The following is a 16,935-nucleotide window of genomic DNA, read 5'->3' on the forward strand; positions in this document are numbered from 1 at the left end:
CCAAATGACGGCTCACTTGACCGCGGTGCTCTTCCTCAGCCCCCACGTTTTCGTCTCAAATGTTCACTTAGGGACGTCGTGCTTCCGTGCCATGCTAGATGGTTTTTGCATATTTTGCCTTTTCAAGGCATCTAGAATGAAGTGCTCCCATACTCGTGAGGTTTTTGTCCGGGGTTTCTCTAAAGTTTTGTCGCGTCTATTTTCTTCCGTATTTCCTCTTGTTCCGCCATCTCTCACAGCAAGATGAGCGTCAGTAACGTGATACGTCATGAAAACCGAGGGCACTCATTGGCTCATTTCTTCTTCTACGGCTCCACTGGTAGATCAGTGGCTCATTACTGCCACACACTGGCGGCAAATTTAACAGCTTGTAACCGATGTCAGATTGTGGTAAAAATAGACTTTATGCGGTAAAATATGATTATTAAACAACTAATCGATGACTAAAAAAGTTGTTAACTATTTTAATAATCGATTATAATCGATTAAATCGATTAGTTGTTTCAGCTCTACATTTAAATTTGATATTTATAGGTGACAACCAATGAAAACATCAAATCTGGTATCTCAGAAAATTAGAATATTCTAAAGGCCAATGAAAAAATGTTTGTTTCTCTAATGTTGGCCAACTGAAAAGAATGAACATGAAAAGAATGTGCATGTATAGCACTCAATACTTAGTCGGGGCTCCTTTTGCCTCAATAACTGCAGTAATGCGGCGTGGCATGGGCTCGATCAGTCTGTGGCACTGCTCAGGTGTTATGAGAGCCCAGGCTGCTCTGATAGTCGTCTTCAGCTCCTCTGCATTGTTGGGTCTAGCGTATTGCATCCTCCGCTTCACAATACCCCATAGATTTTCTATGGGGTTAAGGTCAGGCGAGTTTGCTGGCCAATCAAGGACAGGGATACCATGGTCCTTGAACCAGGTGCTGGTGGTTTTGGCACTGTGTGCAGGTGCCAAGTCCTGTTGAAAGGTGAAGTCTGCATCCCCATAAAGTTGGTCAGCAGCAGGAAGCATGAAGTGCTCTAAAACTTCCTGGTAGACGGCTGCATTGACCCTGGACCTCAGGAAACAGAGTGGGCCAACACCGGCAGATGACATGGCACCCCACACCATCACTGACGGTGGAAACTTTACACTGGACCTCATGCAACGTGGATTCTGTGCTTCTCCGCTCTTCCTCCAGACTCTGGGTCCTTGATTTCCAAAGGAAATGCAGAACTTGCTTTCATCAGAAAACATAACTTTGGACCACTCAGCATGAGTCCAGTCCTTTTTGTCCTTGGCCCAGGCGAGACGCTTCTTGCGCTGTTTCTTGTTCAAGAGTGGCTTGACACACGGAATGCGACACCTGAATCCCATGTCTTTCATGAGTCTCCTCGTGGTGGTTCTTGAAGCGCTGACTCCAGCTGCAGTCCACTCTTTGTGGATCTCCCCCACATTTTTGAATGGGTTTGTCGTCACAATTCTCTGCAGGGTGCGGTTATCCCTAGAGCTTGTACACTTTTTTCTACCACATTTTTTCCGTCCCTTCGCCTGTCTGTTAATGTGCTTGGACACAGAGCTCTGCGAACAGCCAGCTTCTTTAGCAATCACCTTTTGTGTCTTGCCCTCCTTGTGCAAGGTGTCAATGATTGTCTTTTGGACAGCTGTTAAGTCAGAAGTCTTCCCCATGATTGTGGTGCCTTCAAAACAAGACTGAGGGACCTTTTAAAGGCCTTTGCAGGTGTTTTGAGTAAATCAGCTGATTAGAGTGACAGCAGGTGTCTTCTATATTCAGCCTTTTCAGAATATTCTAATTTTTTGAGATACCAAATTTGGAGTTTTCATTTGTTGTCACTTATGAATATCAAATTTAAATGTAATGAACATTGGAAATACATTGGTCTGTGTGCATTGCATGAATATAATGTACATGTTTCACGTTTTGAATGGAATTACTGAAATATTTTCAACCTTTTGATGATATTCTAATTTACTGGCCAGCACCTGTATATACGTTTTTAGTGGAGAGGCCCAGTAAGTACACACGTGATAAGCTACGGGCATACAAATGGTTAGATGCATACAACTATGTTGTCTGTGGCCACGTACAGAAAGTAAAATATCACCACATAGACTCTGAGTTTTGCATCTTGAAGGCAGAAGTCCTTCCTAGCCAAAGACAATGACACAAGACTGCTACGTACGAGGCTTGGGTCATAGTAAACAAACCAGAGAACTACGCACCTGCATGGCAGGGTGAGTATAGCATAGGTTTCTGTTTTTAGCGTGCTCAGAGTACAATTGTGTTAATTTTAGAGAAATACAGTTTATACTAATATGCAGTGGGAAAATACAGATGAATTAGAATGAAATGTTAATTTGAAGCATGAAATAAAGCGTATAAATTGGTTTAATTCTGTCATTTTGATGTTCCAGACTTGGGTCATGCTGCAGCCATGCAGCAGCAATTTTATTCAAAGTTGAGTTTGTGTTAGGATGGGAAAAACAGAAAAGGCTGCAGTTACCCTTTTGATGGCCTGCAGCCACAGACACCTCCGATTTTGTTGAAATGGATGTGCTCCCTTCGGAGTTCTGTAAAGTTTCAGTCCACTGCTTGAAGAGAAGCGTTTCTGGCATCCATACACGCAACAACCCGACTTTTTTTAAGTGCTCAGAACTTCAAAACAAAGGGTTTAAAACGCTGTTTTAGTATCGAGTGTGAATGAGGAAGCCTTCACTCTCGTTGCCAGGCTGCGTGCGCAACTTTTGATGACGTAGGTAATAAAAGGGTCTATAGATTTGTTGCCAGATGTCGAGCTAGCATGGGCATTCTTCAAGGAGACTTTCATGGATACTGTAAATAAGCATGCCCCTTCAGGAAACTCAGAATCAAAGAGAAGATCCCCGGTTCTCCCCCCAAACTGTCAAATATTATCCACCAGCGTAACATGGCAAGGGCCAAAGCCAGAAAAGGAAATCTCCCCTCTGATTGGGCCATCTTTAGCTACTAAGAAATAAATGTACCACTCTCATCAAATGGCCAAATCAGACCATTATCTGTCACAACTGAGAACCTGAATAACCCACAGAAATTTTGGAAAGTGATTAAGTCTTTATCTGTCAACTTACGCCAGGGACACACTGGCCGCGGAAACGCCGCGAAAATGGGACCGCCTTCATTCGGCGCCCTTGTTAAACTATTCTATAGAGCACATGGGCCGCCGAAGTGCCGCGAATCGCCTCGCGCCGGCGCACCAGCCCGCGCTGTGCTGCGATCATTTCGGCGTCAGCTCCATTTTTTTCGCGAGCCGCAGGTGAATCGCGTCAATTCTGGCAGGAAGTCAAACCTAGACATAAGAGGCAGGCCGGTAAAGTTAACAAAATAAAGCATTTCAAAATAAAATCCCCCAATAGTCAAATGTGTTCGTAATCAGACACTGCAGAAAAACCACACAAACACACACGTACACACACATTGAACTTGTGTGCATGTGTGACCACATGAAGGGATGTGTGGTTTTGGGTGTCTTTTCACCGGAGCAAACAGGACAGAGGGGCAGAAAGTCTGAGGCAAGCAGTTAAGATGGATGACTTTAAATGAATTATGGAAGTAGAGAAACACAAGGAGCTGTACAACCCCCGAAAAACATGATTATTTGTTTCGGAAGAAACGGCTAGGATACAGCTGCAGAATTGGAGCGGGTTCCAAGAGACTCAACTGGCAGAAACAACTCATACCATAGACACACACACACACACACACTCAAACATAGAGGAAAAGAGCTGAGAAAAGGCAGAGGGGAAATGGAGGACACCAAGTGTTTAAAAGAAAAACTATAGCTGAGTCGAGGCGTGCCTCGACTGGGGCGCGTCTGATCTGAACTGAGGAGCGGCGAGCAGCGGCCGAATTTCGTGAGCGATTCGCTTCTCGGCTCTTACGCGGCCGGTGTGTCCCCGGCATTAGCTTCTCATGCTCTTCCAAAATTAGTCCGAAACAACTCTGTCCCAGTTCAGGACGAAACTGAGATTTTAAAATCATTTCATCTATCTGGTTCAGCGTCTACCTCTACTGGAGCACCCCCCCCCCAGCACAGATTCCTCCTGACCTCGAGAAAGCATTCTACCCATTTCTGAGTTTGGAAAAAAAAGGGCAATAATTACAGTCTGGATGAAATATTAACACTTGAAAACACACGATCAGATGCATTTAAAAGGCCCCCAATAATATTATAGCAAAACACAAAACGATGCAAAAGTCAAACATGTTTGTTTTGGTGTCCTGCATAGTAAGTTGCAAATGCACCATTGGACTTTTGTGCTATGTTCTTCATTGCATGTCTCAGTGGTTGTTGTGCACCTCTGTTTTACATTTAAGTAACTGTTATTCTCTTTGTGGCCATTTGGTGCTCTTTGTTCTTTTTTTGCATCTACTTCGTTAATTTATCTCATCTTTTCACAGGGTATATACAGCAATCCTTAAGTAAAATTTACTACTTTTTAATACTTTTTTTTACTACCTTCAGAATTTTTTTAAAACCATTACAACACTAAATTAAAAAGGGTTAATCAGCGACCTATTTACACATATTTTAACATATATAACATACAAAAAGAATAGACTTAGAGACTCACTGATGTTGACAACGTATTGCACATATTTATTTTACTTAGAAAATAAGCCAGGCACTTCTGTTCAGCGGTTCAGACAGTTGACCACGAGGTCTGAAATGATGCACAATGACCACTGAATATGATGTCATCATTATGTGACCGGATATGCTAAACTAGGGCTGCTCGATTATGGCAAAAACAATAATCACGATTATTGTGACTGAAATTGAGATCTCGATTATTTAAGATGATTTTTCAATTTATGTAGATTTTTTGTTGTTTTTATTCAGTCATAAAACTGCTCAGGGCACAATCAGGGCAAAAATAAACAAGAAACAAGATGATCACTAAATTAACTCCTGATTCCCAGTATAAAAAGACCAATATACTTATAGCAAATGACCCAAGGGCTATAAACCTTGGTTTAACTCATTTAAGTCTAACCAGTACAGACCCAAATACCAATATCTTGCAAATACTGACAGCAAGAATTATACAGTGGCATTTATAACAAATACATGCAAATTGATGTTCACTAAAGTTTGCATAACATTTATTTAGTCGTGTTAAGGTGATGTAGGAGAGTGCACTAGCACCGTGTCCTCAGAGAGATTAATTATTTATCAGCGTGAGGAACTTATTTCTACTTTATTTATAAACTATTTATTTACAAGTCCATCAGTTAATGTAATAATTGTCCCAACCACAGCTGCACCCCCCACCCCCCAACCCGGTCTCACAGCAATCAGGGGCAAGCTGCACGTGTGTTTAGCACGCCGCACGCGCACATTTAGCCGTTTTTAGTGGCTCAGGAGTCCGCAGGTGCGGTGTGTGTGTCACTCACTCTGGTTACTCCAACAGGGAGCCGGCTCCGAGAGCCGTTTCTTTAGCGACTGACACATCACTACATCATTCCCTTTCCTAATGTCCTGAAGAACGGTCCGGAGCGCAGGCGGAGTGTTTAGCTAACCTGCAGGAAATGTCGACGACAGTTATCCAGAAAGTAGCTAAGGGTTACCAGAGATGTTTCTGAGGTGTTCGCTAGGTACTTTTAAGACTTGAAAAGTCAAGAAGGGGGTCTGAGAAGCTGTTAGAAATAGCGTCAAAGTCGCCAAGTTGGCAACACTGTGGAGGAGCGCTTCATTTGCAACTCAGGGCAGCGCAAGTGGGAGGAGCAAATAATCGGCTTGTTTTATTTTTATAATCGTTCAAAACATTTCATTCAGAATATAGTTCTATGTCGATGTTCAGAATACGACATCTGATAGTCTGAAAAAATAATACCTAATTTGGAAAAAATAATACCTCTGAGACCAAATTTAACACTTTTAATGGCCTTAAATTTGACTATTTTTATTTATCACTTTTTAAAACTTTTTAAAACCCCGTGGACACCCTGTTTCAATTTTGCTTGTTTTATTGCTGTTTGTGTACAATTTTAGTGACTCAAGTTGTCTTTGTTGTTCAATTGATGTCTATTTTTGTGTAACAATAGAAATGTTATGTGTGTTTGTCACCAAGTAGTCACTTCACCTATACTTTAAAGTCACATTAAATATTGTGTGAATATTTCTGTAGCTCATGTTCAGCTTTGAGTGTTTAGATAAAATCGCCCCAAGACCTCATGATAAACATAGTTAAACCAGTTATGTCAGTAAAAGCACCAAAAATAAAATGCAAACTAAGAACGGCAGCCACAAGGTTGAGCATTCTGCCAAGTCTCGAACATGCTACTGAATGACAGTAAATAAATATGAAAGGGGATGTGCAGCATGATCTTTGACATCGAGTTCACGCCACACTCAGCTGTCCAAAAAATGTTCCAACTTGTGATTGAGCCAAAACCTTTGAATAAGGGCTTTATAATTTATTTAATTATTAAATTATACTGAGCCAGGATCCTCTGGAGGTTTCTTCCTGTTAAAAGGGAGTTTTCCTCTCAGCTGTCGCTGCATGCTTGCTCAGTATGAGGATTGCTGTAAAGACTCTGACTAGTCAGTGACTCGATGCAATTTGCTGAGTTCCTTATATAGGAAACATTATTTATGATTGGCTTAATGAACTGACCTGAATTAGAATGTTTACTGTGTGAAGGTCCTTGAGACGACTCTCGTCGAGATTTGGCGCTATATAAATAAAATTAAATTGAAAACTTGAATGACTAGGGCTACCTCAGGGTACCTCTCGATACAATACTATTCGCGGTACATGTCTCACGATATGATATTATCACAATACAGCTATTTCATGGTTCACAGACTACTTGATGGGCAGAACTCAATGTGTTAAATGTGATGGGTTGTCCTAAATTTTTGAGTGTCCACAAGGGAGTACCACAGAATTCAGTTTTGGGACCCATTGTTCATTATGTATATTAATGACATAGGACAAAGCGTGTCAGATGCTAATTTGCACGTTTACCCTGATGACACAATAATTTGCTGTTGTGGACCACCCCCCACTAAAGCTGTTGAATTCTTACAGAAAGCATTAATGAGGTCCAACAAACACTTCTGCAGTTATAATTGGTCCTCAATGCTGACAAGACTAAGCTAATGTTGGTTTCTAACTCTAAAGACCTCCAAGGATGCCCTCAGTGACGACCACTCTTGAGGGAAACATCATAGAGGTGGTCCACACATACAAATACTTCGGTATCTGGCTCCATGACTCCCTCTCCTTCACGCCCATGTAGATAATCTTTTGAAGAAACTCAAAGTCACACTGCAGGGTTTCCCCCAGCGCTTTATAAGCCTGGCGGCTCGCCAGGCTTTGCTTGGCCACTCGCCAGGCTAAGCGTCATGCCCCGCCCCCCTCCCCGACCTTACCGTGTCCGCTGACAGGAACGGCGCAATAAAACTAGAGCCCTCCATTAGCTGATACAGGTGAGAGACAGCAGCAGGACGTGTGGAAACCCTCCCCCCCAATTAGTACTAAAACACTGAATGACATAGTAAGGCTGGATGATATAGAGAAAAAGTTTTTTATGTTGATCGATAAGACAATTATTGAAAAATATTTTTTAAATTGTAGAAAATATTTTACGTGCAGCCCTGGCCATTTTATTTTAGGTATTTTTATTTTTTCTCCGCCTCTTCTCGCTGCAACATCTTTAGGGCTGCCACAAACGACTATTTTAGTAGTCGACTAATCGTGTCATGCGTAAAAGTGCCCAAGGACACTACAGCAGCATTCTCTGTCCGGCCGGTGTTCTGACTATCCATACTTCCTCGTTGAATATTCCTACCGCAGCATGTTACGACAGCTTTGCTCATGTTTACAGTATATTAACACGCTTATTAGGCACGGTTCATTTTAAATAGGTGATATCACAGAAAAATACAGAACTATAGTATAATTATTAGCAAAAATACAATGTTTGTCGTGATTTATTTATTCAAACGAATAGAATAGACTTTGATCCCACAGTGGAGAAATGTGCTTGTTACAGCAGCACCAGCGCTTGAGAATAACTGGAAGAAGAAAAAACAAAGGTACATGTATAAATACACATAGGCAGTAGTCTAGAACTGTCATCTTCGACCACTAAATAGAAGAAATGTATAGCGGTGGTGACTTTAAGGCAGCCTGGAAGGGTATCAAATGTATGGCTTCTTGTAATCACCAAAAAGAGGATAAGAAACGTATCAATGTAAAAGGAGTGCCTGACTCTGTCCTGCCAGATGTTTTTAATTCATTTTTCAGTCGGTTTGAGAGGGTGGACCTTATTGGAAAGGTTGGTGTCTGCAAGGAAGCCCTCAAACCTAGTGAGGGATTTGTAATTTCACTAGACCAGGTCACCATCTTACTTAAAAAGGTAAAGGTGGGGAAAGCAAGGGGCCCCGACGCCATCTGTGGGCGTACCCTGCATCACTGTGCCAACCAGTTGAGTGGTGTTTTTAGCAGATTGTTTCAAACATGTGTGGATGTGGGTCAGATTCCATCTTTGTGGAAAACTTCGACTATAATCCCAATCCCTAAATCAAGTACTTCAAAGGAACTGTCTGACTTTAGACCAGTAGCACTCACATCACTTGTGATGAAAACTTTTGAAAAAATTCTAAAATCCGAAATTTTATCTCTGACAGAGGGGAGACTTGACCCACTTCAATTTGCCTACCAGCAAAATAAGGGGGTAGAAGATGCAGTGCTTTGTGTATTGAACACGGTCTACAGGCACCTTGATAAAAGGGGACTTGTGTAAGGCTCTTGTTTGCAGACTTTTCTTCAGCCTTTAACAAGATGCAGCCCCACATCCTGATTGAAAGACTTGCCAATGTTTTTAATTTGCCCGATCAGCTTCTCTTACTGATTTTGAACTTTCTTACGGGGAGGACCCAGTGGGTGTTGGTTAATGGTCAGATTTCTCTCCCATTAATGTCCAGCACCGGATCTCCTCAGGGATGCGTTCTGTCCCCCCTGTTGTTTATCCTGTACACAGACAGCTGCAGGGTCACTCAGAACAACAGGTTCTTGGTTAAGTTTTCGGACGACACTGTTTTGATGTCCTTACTTTCGGGATCTGAAATAAACCATGGTCCCGCGCTGTCAGATTTTGTAGAATGGTGTGACAGTAACTACCTGGACCTGAACGTCAAAAAAACCAAGGATATGATTATTGATTTTAGACGCTCCGCACCACCCCACCTTGGTAGTAGCATCATCCACGGTGAAGTGGTGGAGGTGGTTGAGGAGTACAGATACTTTGGTTCTTGGATTGACAACAAGCTGCGGTTTGTCACAAACACGGACTCCATTTTTAAACGAGCTCAGCAGAGAATCTATCTTTTAAGGAAATTGAACTATTTTAACGTGAATAAAAGGATTCTCTGCAACTTTTATAGCTGTTTTATAGAAAGCATTTTAACATTTTCATTTGTTTGTTGGTACAAAGCCTTGTCCATGAAGGACAAAAAGAAGCTGCAGAGCATTGTAAAAATCTGCTCCAAAATTATTGGCGCCAAACAAAGAGACTTACAGTCTCTTTGGGAGGAGAGGGCGCGAAAAAAGGCTAAATCTATCCTTGGTCAGCCCCTCCATGCTCTGCACTCTGAGTGCTCTCTTATGCCCTCAGGACGTCGTTATTATGTACCTTCTCGAAAAACAAACCGCTTTGCCAACTCCTTTGTTCCATCAGCTATTGAACTGCTTAACTCTGAGCCGGGAGGGGTGGCGAAATAACTGCGAAGTATCATCGGCTTTAAGCATGTGCCATTTTTGGAGGGCTGCTGCTCATCCTCTACCCTTCATTTAGGATGTGTTCGGCATGTTGGTAGTGACACACATTGTGTGATTGTGTAAATGGATTGTTTGCTTGGTTGTTTTTATGAGCGAGTTATTCTGTTTGGTAAGCTACAAATTAATTGCCCCATGGGGACCAATAAAGTTTTCTGATTCTGATTCTAAAAACCACGAATAAAGAAAAAAAAAGACCGTGTTTGATGCCGTAAACAATTGGAGAAATGTCATGTTTACAATAGAATAACGATAGAATATAGAAGATAACGCTGCACATTATCAATAAATACATCCAGTTGTTTTAAACTTTATAGCTACAAATCAAACACTATTACTATTAAAAAAAGCACTGCCCCCATTTCGCTCCATTCAATAATCCCTGAAGCAAAGTCATGCTAGCCCGCTAACACAAGGACCTAGAAGGCTCGGATACAAGTATCTAACAGTAGTAATTCGTAGGTTCGTAAGTAAACATCCGTTAGCACCATCGGTTAGCACAGAACCCCAACAGCTCGCCCTGAAGGGGGTGGGGGTTATAAAACAGACGCCATTTTAATGTGACGCAGAGCCGGCCGCTAGCTTCAGCTAGCCCCGACTATGAAATAACGTTCGCAGACCCTTTCATGCTACTACTTAGCCACTTTGAATAGTACATATATAAATAACCCTGTTTTCCTCTAAACTACAAAGGCTATTAAAACATTCAGAATGTAAACGAATGTCTGATGATTATCAGACACCAAAATGGTCGGAGACAGACCAAGACCCCACCTAATATTCTATTAGCATCAGAAGGCTAGCTTTGCGGAACAAAGAAAAACGGGATAAAACTCTAAAACAATGGAGTTCTATTAGGATGTTACGAAAAACGTATGCATCTCATTTCGTTTCCATACAGTCCGTCTACTTAACAATCAAATACCAATGACTAAGTATTATTTGATACTTACTGTGGAGCTCTTTCAGACTGAACCACACAGCACGTTAGCTTGGAACCGCAGCAGACAGTAGCCAAGAGAGAGAACACCCACGAGTTGAACGATAACGGCGCCTATTGGACGATGCATGCAGGAGACAGCAATCTTAGCCAATAGAAAAGTAGGGTTTCGGCAAAGGAGGCGTGGCATATATGTTCACTTTTAAAAGAAAATCTGAGTAAAAACAAAGTCTTGTTTCACAGACCAGACAAAAATAAATTCACTAGGCTAACAAACTTCAGCATGACGATAAACTCGATGCTCGTGTTTCCCGCATTCGTGTTAAAATAATAAATAACGTTTAAAAATGTCAAAAAGAATATTTAATATGAAATGAGTTTAACGTTTTCACTTAACCTATTTTTCTGCTGTGACTAGAATAGAGATTACAAATTCCTTTTGCAATTGAGTTTATATTTCTCCTTTTCATCAAGTCGTATTTGTGCACTTTTATTACCTTATGCAAAGACATTGGAACAAACTACAAAAATGCACAAAATATACTCTATTTAGGTAAAGGACAAACCAAAAACAATTGGAAGTGTTTTAATCACAACAAAATTCTTCAAGAAGACAGTAGTGTCAGGGCAATTAATCAATTATTTATCATACAAAACGAAAGAAGACCTAAACCAAACAGTACTGACTAGAAAAGTTTTAATGCCTGTTTAAATAAACATTTATCCATATTAGGCTCGGTAATCATCTGTAGTCATTTTAGTACACCAAAATTAAACAGTTCAACTGCGTTTGTGCAAATTAAAAGAACGTAAATATGTAGACAAGGACGGTCCCCAACAAACATTGGTCCGACGCTGACGTGGTGTCCACGTCCAAAAATGGTCATGCTAGGACGGCCCGAATTTGTAAAAAAAAATATAACAGAACATGTCTTAAAAATCCATTCAGATACATTTGTACATGCCTACAGTTATATGTACAACTGTTATTTTGACAATTAGGTACGTGTAGTTCAACATAGCATCCCAGCAAATATTGTTCCGACGGCAACGTCGTGTCCACGGCCAAAAATGGTCGCGGTTGGGCAGTCCAAATAAAAAAAATTGAACATAACATTTCCTAAAACTCCACTCAGATTTGTAGTTACGTGTATAATTGTTACGTGTAATTCACGTCCAGAAAAGACGTCAGTTCAACTTTCATTTTGGAACTATTTTTCAACCATGACGGGACGTGTCGGCCGGCCCGAAGTCTTTTCAACGTTGATTAAACGTCCGAATGTTTGCTGGGTCATGTCTGAGGTGAGAAAGATTACGTACATTTGGAAATCTAACTTTGGCAATAATGAACACCATGTTCAAGCAGAAGGATGTCCATAAGTGCTCTTGGCACCAGGATACCGTAGGCTGCAGCTCGACGATCGACTTTGGTGTTGTCTCATCTGAACTGCAGCAGCATCCAAGAAAGAAAACGATTTTTTATACCTCTCAAGATGAAAATCACGAGGCACTTCACAAAAAAACAAAACATTTAAAATATTAAAGAGATTTAAAAAATGATTAGAAAATGTTTAAAATGAGAGAAAAAATTGTGCTTAAAAATGTAAGGAAGGGAGAGAGAAAATGAACAGGAAAGAGGGAAATCAGTGGACCCGGGAAAGGCAGAATAAGAGCAGAACAAGGAGAGGGTGATGAAGGTCCCACCAAGGCCTGAACAGGTGAGTTTAAAGGAGACCACTGAGTCCACTGATCTCAGGCTCAGGGGGAGAGAGGTCCAGAGTCTGGGGGCCACAGCAGCAGATGATCTGTCACCTTTGACCTTTAGCCTGGTGCTGCACAACCAGTAGGCTTTGATCACTGGACCTCAGGGACCTGCTGGGGGTGTAGGGACTAAGAAGATCACCAATGTAAGATGGTGCTTGTCCATGTAAGGCCCTATAGACCAGAACCAGGATCTTGAAATGAACCCTGAAGTTGACTGGCAGCCAGTGAAGCTGGAGGAGAAGCGGGGTGATGTGGGTGTGTTTGGAGGACTTGGTCAGAAGCCGAGCACAGACGTTCTGAACCACCTGTAGACGGTTCAGGAAGAATCCAGGGTGAGGGCTGGGTCAAAGGTCACACCAAGACTCCTGGCAGAAGGTTTGGTGTGGGAAGCAAGCTGACCAAGAGAGTCTCTGACTTTGGGAACCAGCTTGTCTGGGGCACAGATGAGGATCTGTCTTATCTTCATTCAGCTGAAGAAAGCTCCCACCATCCAGGTTTTGACCCTCTGGGGGCAGGCGTTGCAGATGTGCAGCGGTAAAACCTACCTACCTGGTTACTCCACGTACGTATTTCATGAGCGTTTTTAACTCAGAAGTACCCCTGAAAGACTTAGTTGTTTGTCCTTTTTTCACAACTTATTTTGAGCCTGAGAGGGTTAATAGAGTCTAAGCTGGTGTAACGTGATGCAAGCAGTTACTTTAATGAATGATCAATAGGATGTGATATTCCATATAAATATGAAGTATGAATATTATTGATCTTTTAATATTTGATTGATGATGAAACTAGGTAATTTGGGTAAGAGCAGGGATTCAGAACTTTCACCGATATATTGATCAACATAACCTTTCATCTACAGAAATAAATCCACTTCCCATGTGGCCTTCTAAACCCAGAAGGTTCTGCTCAGCACGTGTTGACATTCCATGAAGACAAACGTTCAAATAGACGCTCTGTCTCAAGGTCCTACGCTCTCTGCTCAGAAGCCAGACAACATTCTTCACTCTGAATAAGTGAAGACTCCATGAGTTTACATTTATAATTTCAATAATCACATGTGATGAATGAACAAGATGTTTAAATCAAATGTTTGAAAAATCTGTGCTTAAACCAACGAATTTGAAATGAATATTGTTCTCACAGTGATCCATTTATATCACAGATCAGTGTGTGTTTGATTTAACAAGTTCATCATTGTTTACACATGTTGGTAAAGACTCAGAAACGCGTCAAGTTCTGATCTGCCAAACTTTACCAGAAATCATAACAAAGTAGTTTAATAAAACAAGAATGACTTCCCGAGTAGTTCAGTCTCCAGCTGACCTCCGAGTCGGCCAGATCAGGAAAGAAGCCTCTTTTGAAACCGTCTCCTTTGACCTCAAGTCAAAACCTTTCTGCGGCGCTGCGAGTGATTACAGACACAGCAGCTCTTTTCAGAGCTGCTTCTACTCAGACATCCGCCTTGGACACCTAAACTGTTAAACACACAACATTTTTATTATATTTTGTTAGGTCTGAAGCCCAGGATGAAATTCATGTAAAACAATGGGACATATAAAACGTTGTTTAATAGTTTTCATTAGGAAGTTTTGTATGCACATTTTTTTGTGCTCAAACACCAGAAACATTAGAAAACTAAAAAGTTATGAGTCGTGGAGGATGGCTGCTTATACTGAGCCAGGATCCTCTGGAGGTTTCTTCCTGTTAAAAGGGACTTTTCCTCTCCACTGTCGCTGCATGCTTGCTTAGTATGAGGATTGTTGTAAAGACTCTGACACTAGTCAGTGACTCGATGCAACCTGCTGGGTTCCTTATATAGGAAACATTATTACTGACTGGCTTAATGACCAGGGGTCTCATTGATAAAACATTTGGTAGAATCCTTACTAAAACCGTGCTTAAGCTCAGCAGCTAAAAAAAAGTACTTACGCCAGGTCGGTTTGTGACCTATAAAACATCTTTATAAATATTATAAGTCACAAAGTACCTAGAAATGTGCTCAGGTGTTTCTGGATCACATCCCGCCCTCACCACGCCCACTTTCTGCCATAAATGGTCAATGCAAAGCGCCTTGTGGATCCCATGCATATACATAAGCCGGCTGTTGCAGCGCTCCATCATCAACGATGGCGACCGCAGATCAAGGAAGATCAAGGAAGATCAAGGAAGATCAAGGAAGATCAAGGAAGCGTGCTTTCACTGAAGCAGAAGTTGAGGTACTTGTGGGTGAGGTGGAAAAATGAAAGGAAGTGCTTTTTGGAGGTCACAGCAGTGGCATAGCAAATAAGAGAAAACCCACGGCATGGCACAGCGTTGCTGAAGTCGCCAATGCTGTGAGTTCTTCAGAGAGATCTGTGGCGGATATTAAAAAAAGATTTGATCCGAATGTGGAGGCGAAAAAAAGATGGCTTGCCATCGTCAGAGTGTGTCTGCCACTGGCGGAGGCCCTGGCACCTCTGATCTCCCACCACTCGCCGTTAGGATCTCAGCAGTACTCGGACCAGCAAGCGTGCGTGGCATCGTGCGGAGCAGGAGGGAGACACTGACCATGCAGAGGAGACTGGTAATGTTGAAGCCTTTTACTAATACACACCAAACACCGGGCTCAGCTTAGTACAGTAGGAGGGTGCTCTGGTGCTCTAAATCTGCTGATCAGTCATCATCATGTGCCAGGACATCTGTGTGATCTCTGAACACTCTCTCCATCCGGATCCTGCCATTGGCACAGTCATCCAGGAGTGCCGGCACATGCATTGTGACACGTTATGCAGGAGTGTCTCTGCAGTATACAGTATACTTCTACTCTGTGATCACACGAATTGCTGCAGGCCGGCCAAAATCGATACACCAACAAGGCCAACTATGCCAATAATGCCATGCAGTGATTCTTTAACACATTTCAGTTTGTGGAAAGTTGCTCACGCAGTTTTCCGACCCCGTGTTGTGCGTAAGCAAGCTTGATGAATGAGGCCCCTGACCTGACCCGTGTGGTTTACTGTGTGAAGGTCCGTGAGACGACTCTGGTCCTGATGTGGCGCTTTATAAATAAAGTGACTTGAGTTTAATGAAGGATGATGCTGCTGCTGTAAACTACCATCTCCAGTCCACGTCCAGACACAATTATTCTCTCTTGTCTCGTGAACAGCAGCTGCAACGTTTATGTCCACGAAGTTTTTTTGTTCCAACAACACACTCCTCCTCTGGTTTTGACTGTTTCCTTCTTGTGCCTGTTGCTTGTCTAGATTTCTGTTTGGGTGCCACCTCTTCCACATCTGACCACTGGATGGTCAGGTGCTGCGTGCCGTCAGTTATTGCAGGAACGTGCATGTTCTCAGAAAACTCGTCTCTTTTAATCTCTCCTCTTGTCTGAGCTGACGGCGCTGTATGCACGTCGTGCTGCACGGCAGTGATGCACGTTTAGAGAGAATGCGTCTGTGGTGGTGCGTCGGGACAAGCATGTCTACCGGGGAGCAGAGGGCAGGCGTGGCAGTGGGAGCATGCGCACCAGCAGGTGAGGTGCGTAAATATTCAGACATCCTGTGTTTCTAACATATACAGGTAGCAGATGCAGAGGGGGCATCTTTTTCCACACGAGTTGAGTTGGACCTGTGGATCGAGGAGCATCCGAGGCTGAAATAAAGTGTTTGTGCGTGTTACCCCGCTGTTGCTGCATGGTGTAGCATACCAAAAGGCCAAATAGTTCATCAAAATGACCAAAAGTTAACTTTTAACTTGCAGGCCAAACTCCCTCATACGAGTCAGTCTCACCGGGGTGCCAACAAGAAGAGATGAACTTCTTAACACATCCTGCGTGCGTTATAAGCCTCAAGGCTGCAAGATGCAGGACTCTCCTTAGCTCATGGGCAGCAGTAGCTCAACAGGTAGAGCGGGTTGTCCAGCAATCAGAAGGTTGCAGGTTCGATCCCGGCTCCGGACAGAGAATTCTGCTGTTGTGTCCTTGGGCAAGATTAACCCACCTTTCCTGCTGGTGGTGGTCGGAGGGACCGGTGGCGCCGGTGCTCGGCAGCCTCGCCTCTGTCAGTGCGCCCCAGGGCAGCTGTGGCTACATCGTAGCTCATCACCACCAGTGTGTGAATGGATGAATGATACACTGTAGTGTAAAGCGCTTTGGAGTCCTTACTCTGAGAGGCGCTATACAAGTGTGGGTCATTTATCATTAGCTGGAAAGCCGAGGTCTCATGCATAAGACGAGACTTTTACTCTGAATAAAGTCTTCTAGTCATAAATGACTTTAAAACTTTATAATTTCATAAGGCTCATATAATTGTCTCTTGTTGGAGTCAAGATAGCTATCATGGCTGACTGGCTTTAGCTAACACAAAAACAGAGCTAAATGTTTATGAAAAAGAATAACCTTCATTTTCCCTTCTGGTGATTC

General features: G+C 42.5%; 1 protein-coding gene across 4 annotated transcripts in view; it reads right to left on the reverse strand.

Annotated features, from left to right (window-relative positions):
* ilf3b (interleukin enhancer binding factor 3b) overlaps positions 1 to 10,902 on the reverse strand; it is a 33,284-nt gene extending 22,382 nt beyond the window's left edge. For all 4 annotated transcript variants that reach the window (XM_015945124.3, XM_015945125.3, XM_015945127.3 and 1 more), the window contains exon 1: positions 10,786 to 10,902. The gene's annotated coding sequence lies outside the window, so the exon portion shown is untranslated. The remainder of the gene's footprint in view (positions 1 to 10,785) is intronic.
* Between the last annotated feature and the right edge of the window lie 6,033 nt (positions 10,903 to 16,935).

The sequence above is a fragment of the Nothobranchius furzeri genome, chromosome 12 (genome assembly GCF_043380555.1).
Source record: "Nothobranchius furzeri strain GRZ-AD chromosome 12, NfurGRZ-RIMD1, whole genome shotgun sequence".
NCBI lineage: Eukaryota > Metazoa > Chordata > Actinopteri > Cyprinodontiformes > Nothobranchiidae > Nothobranchius > Nothobranchius furzeri.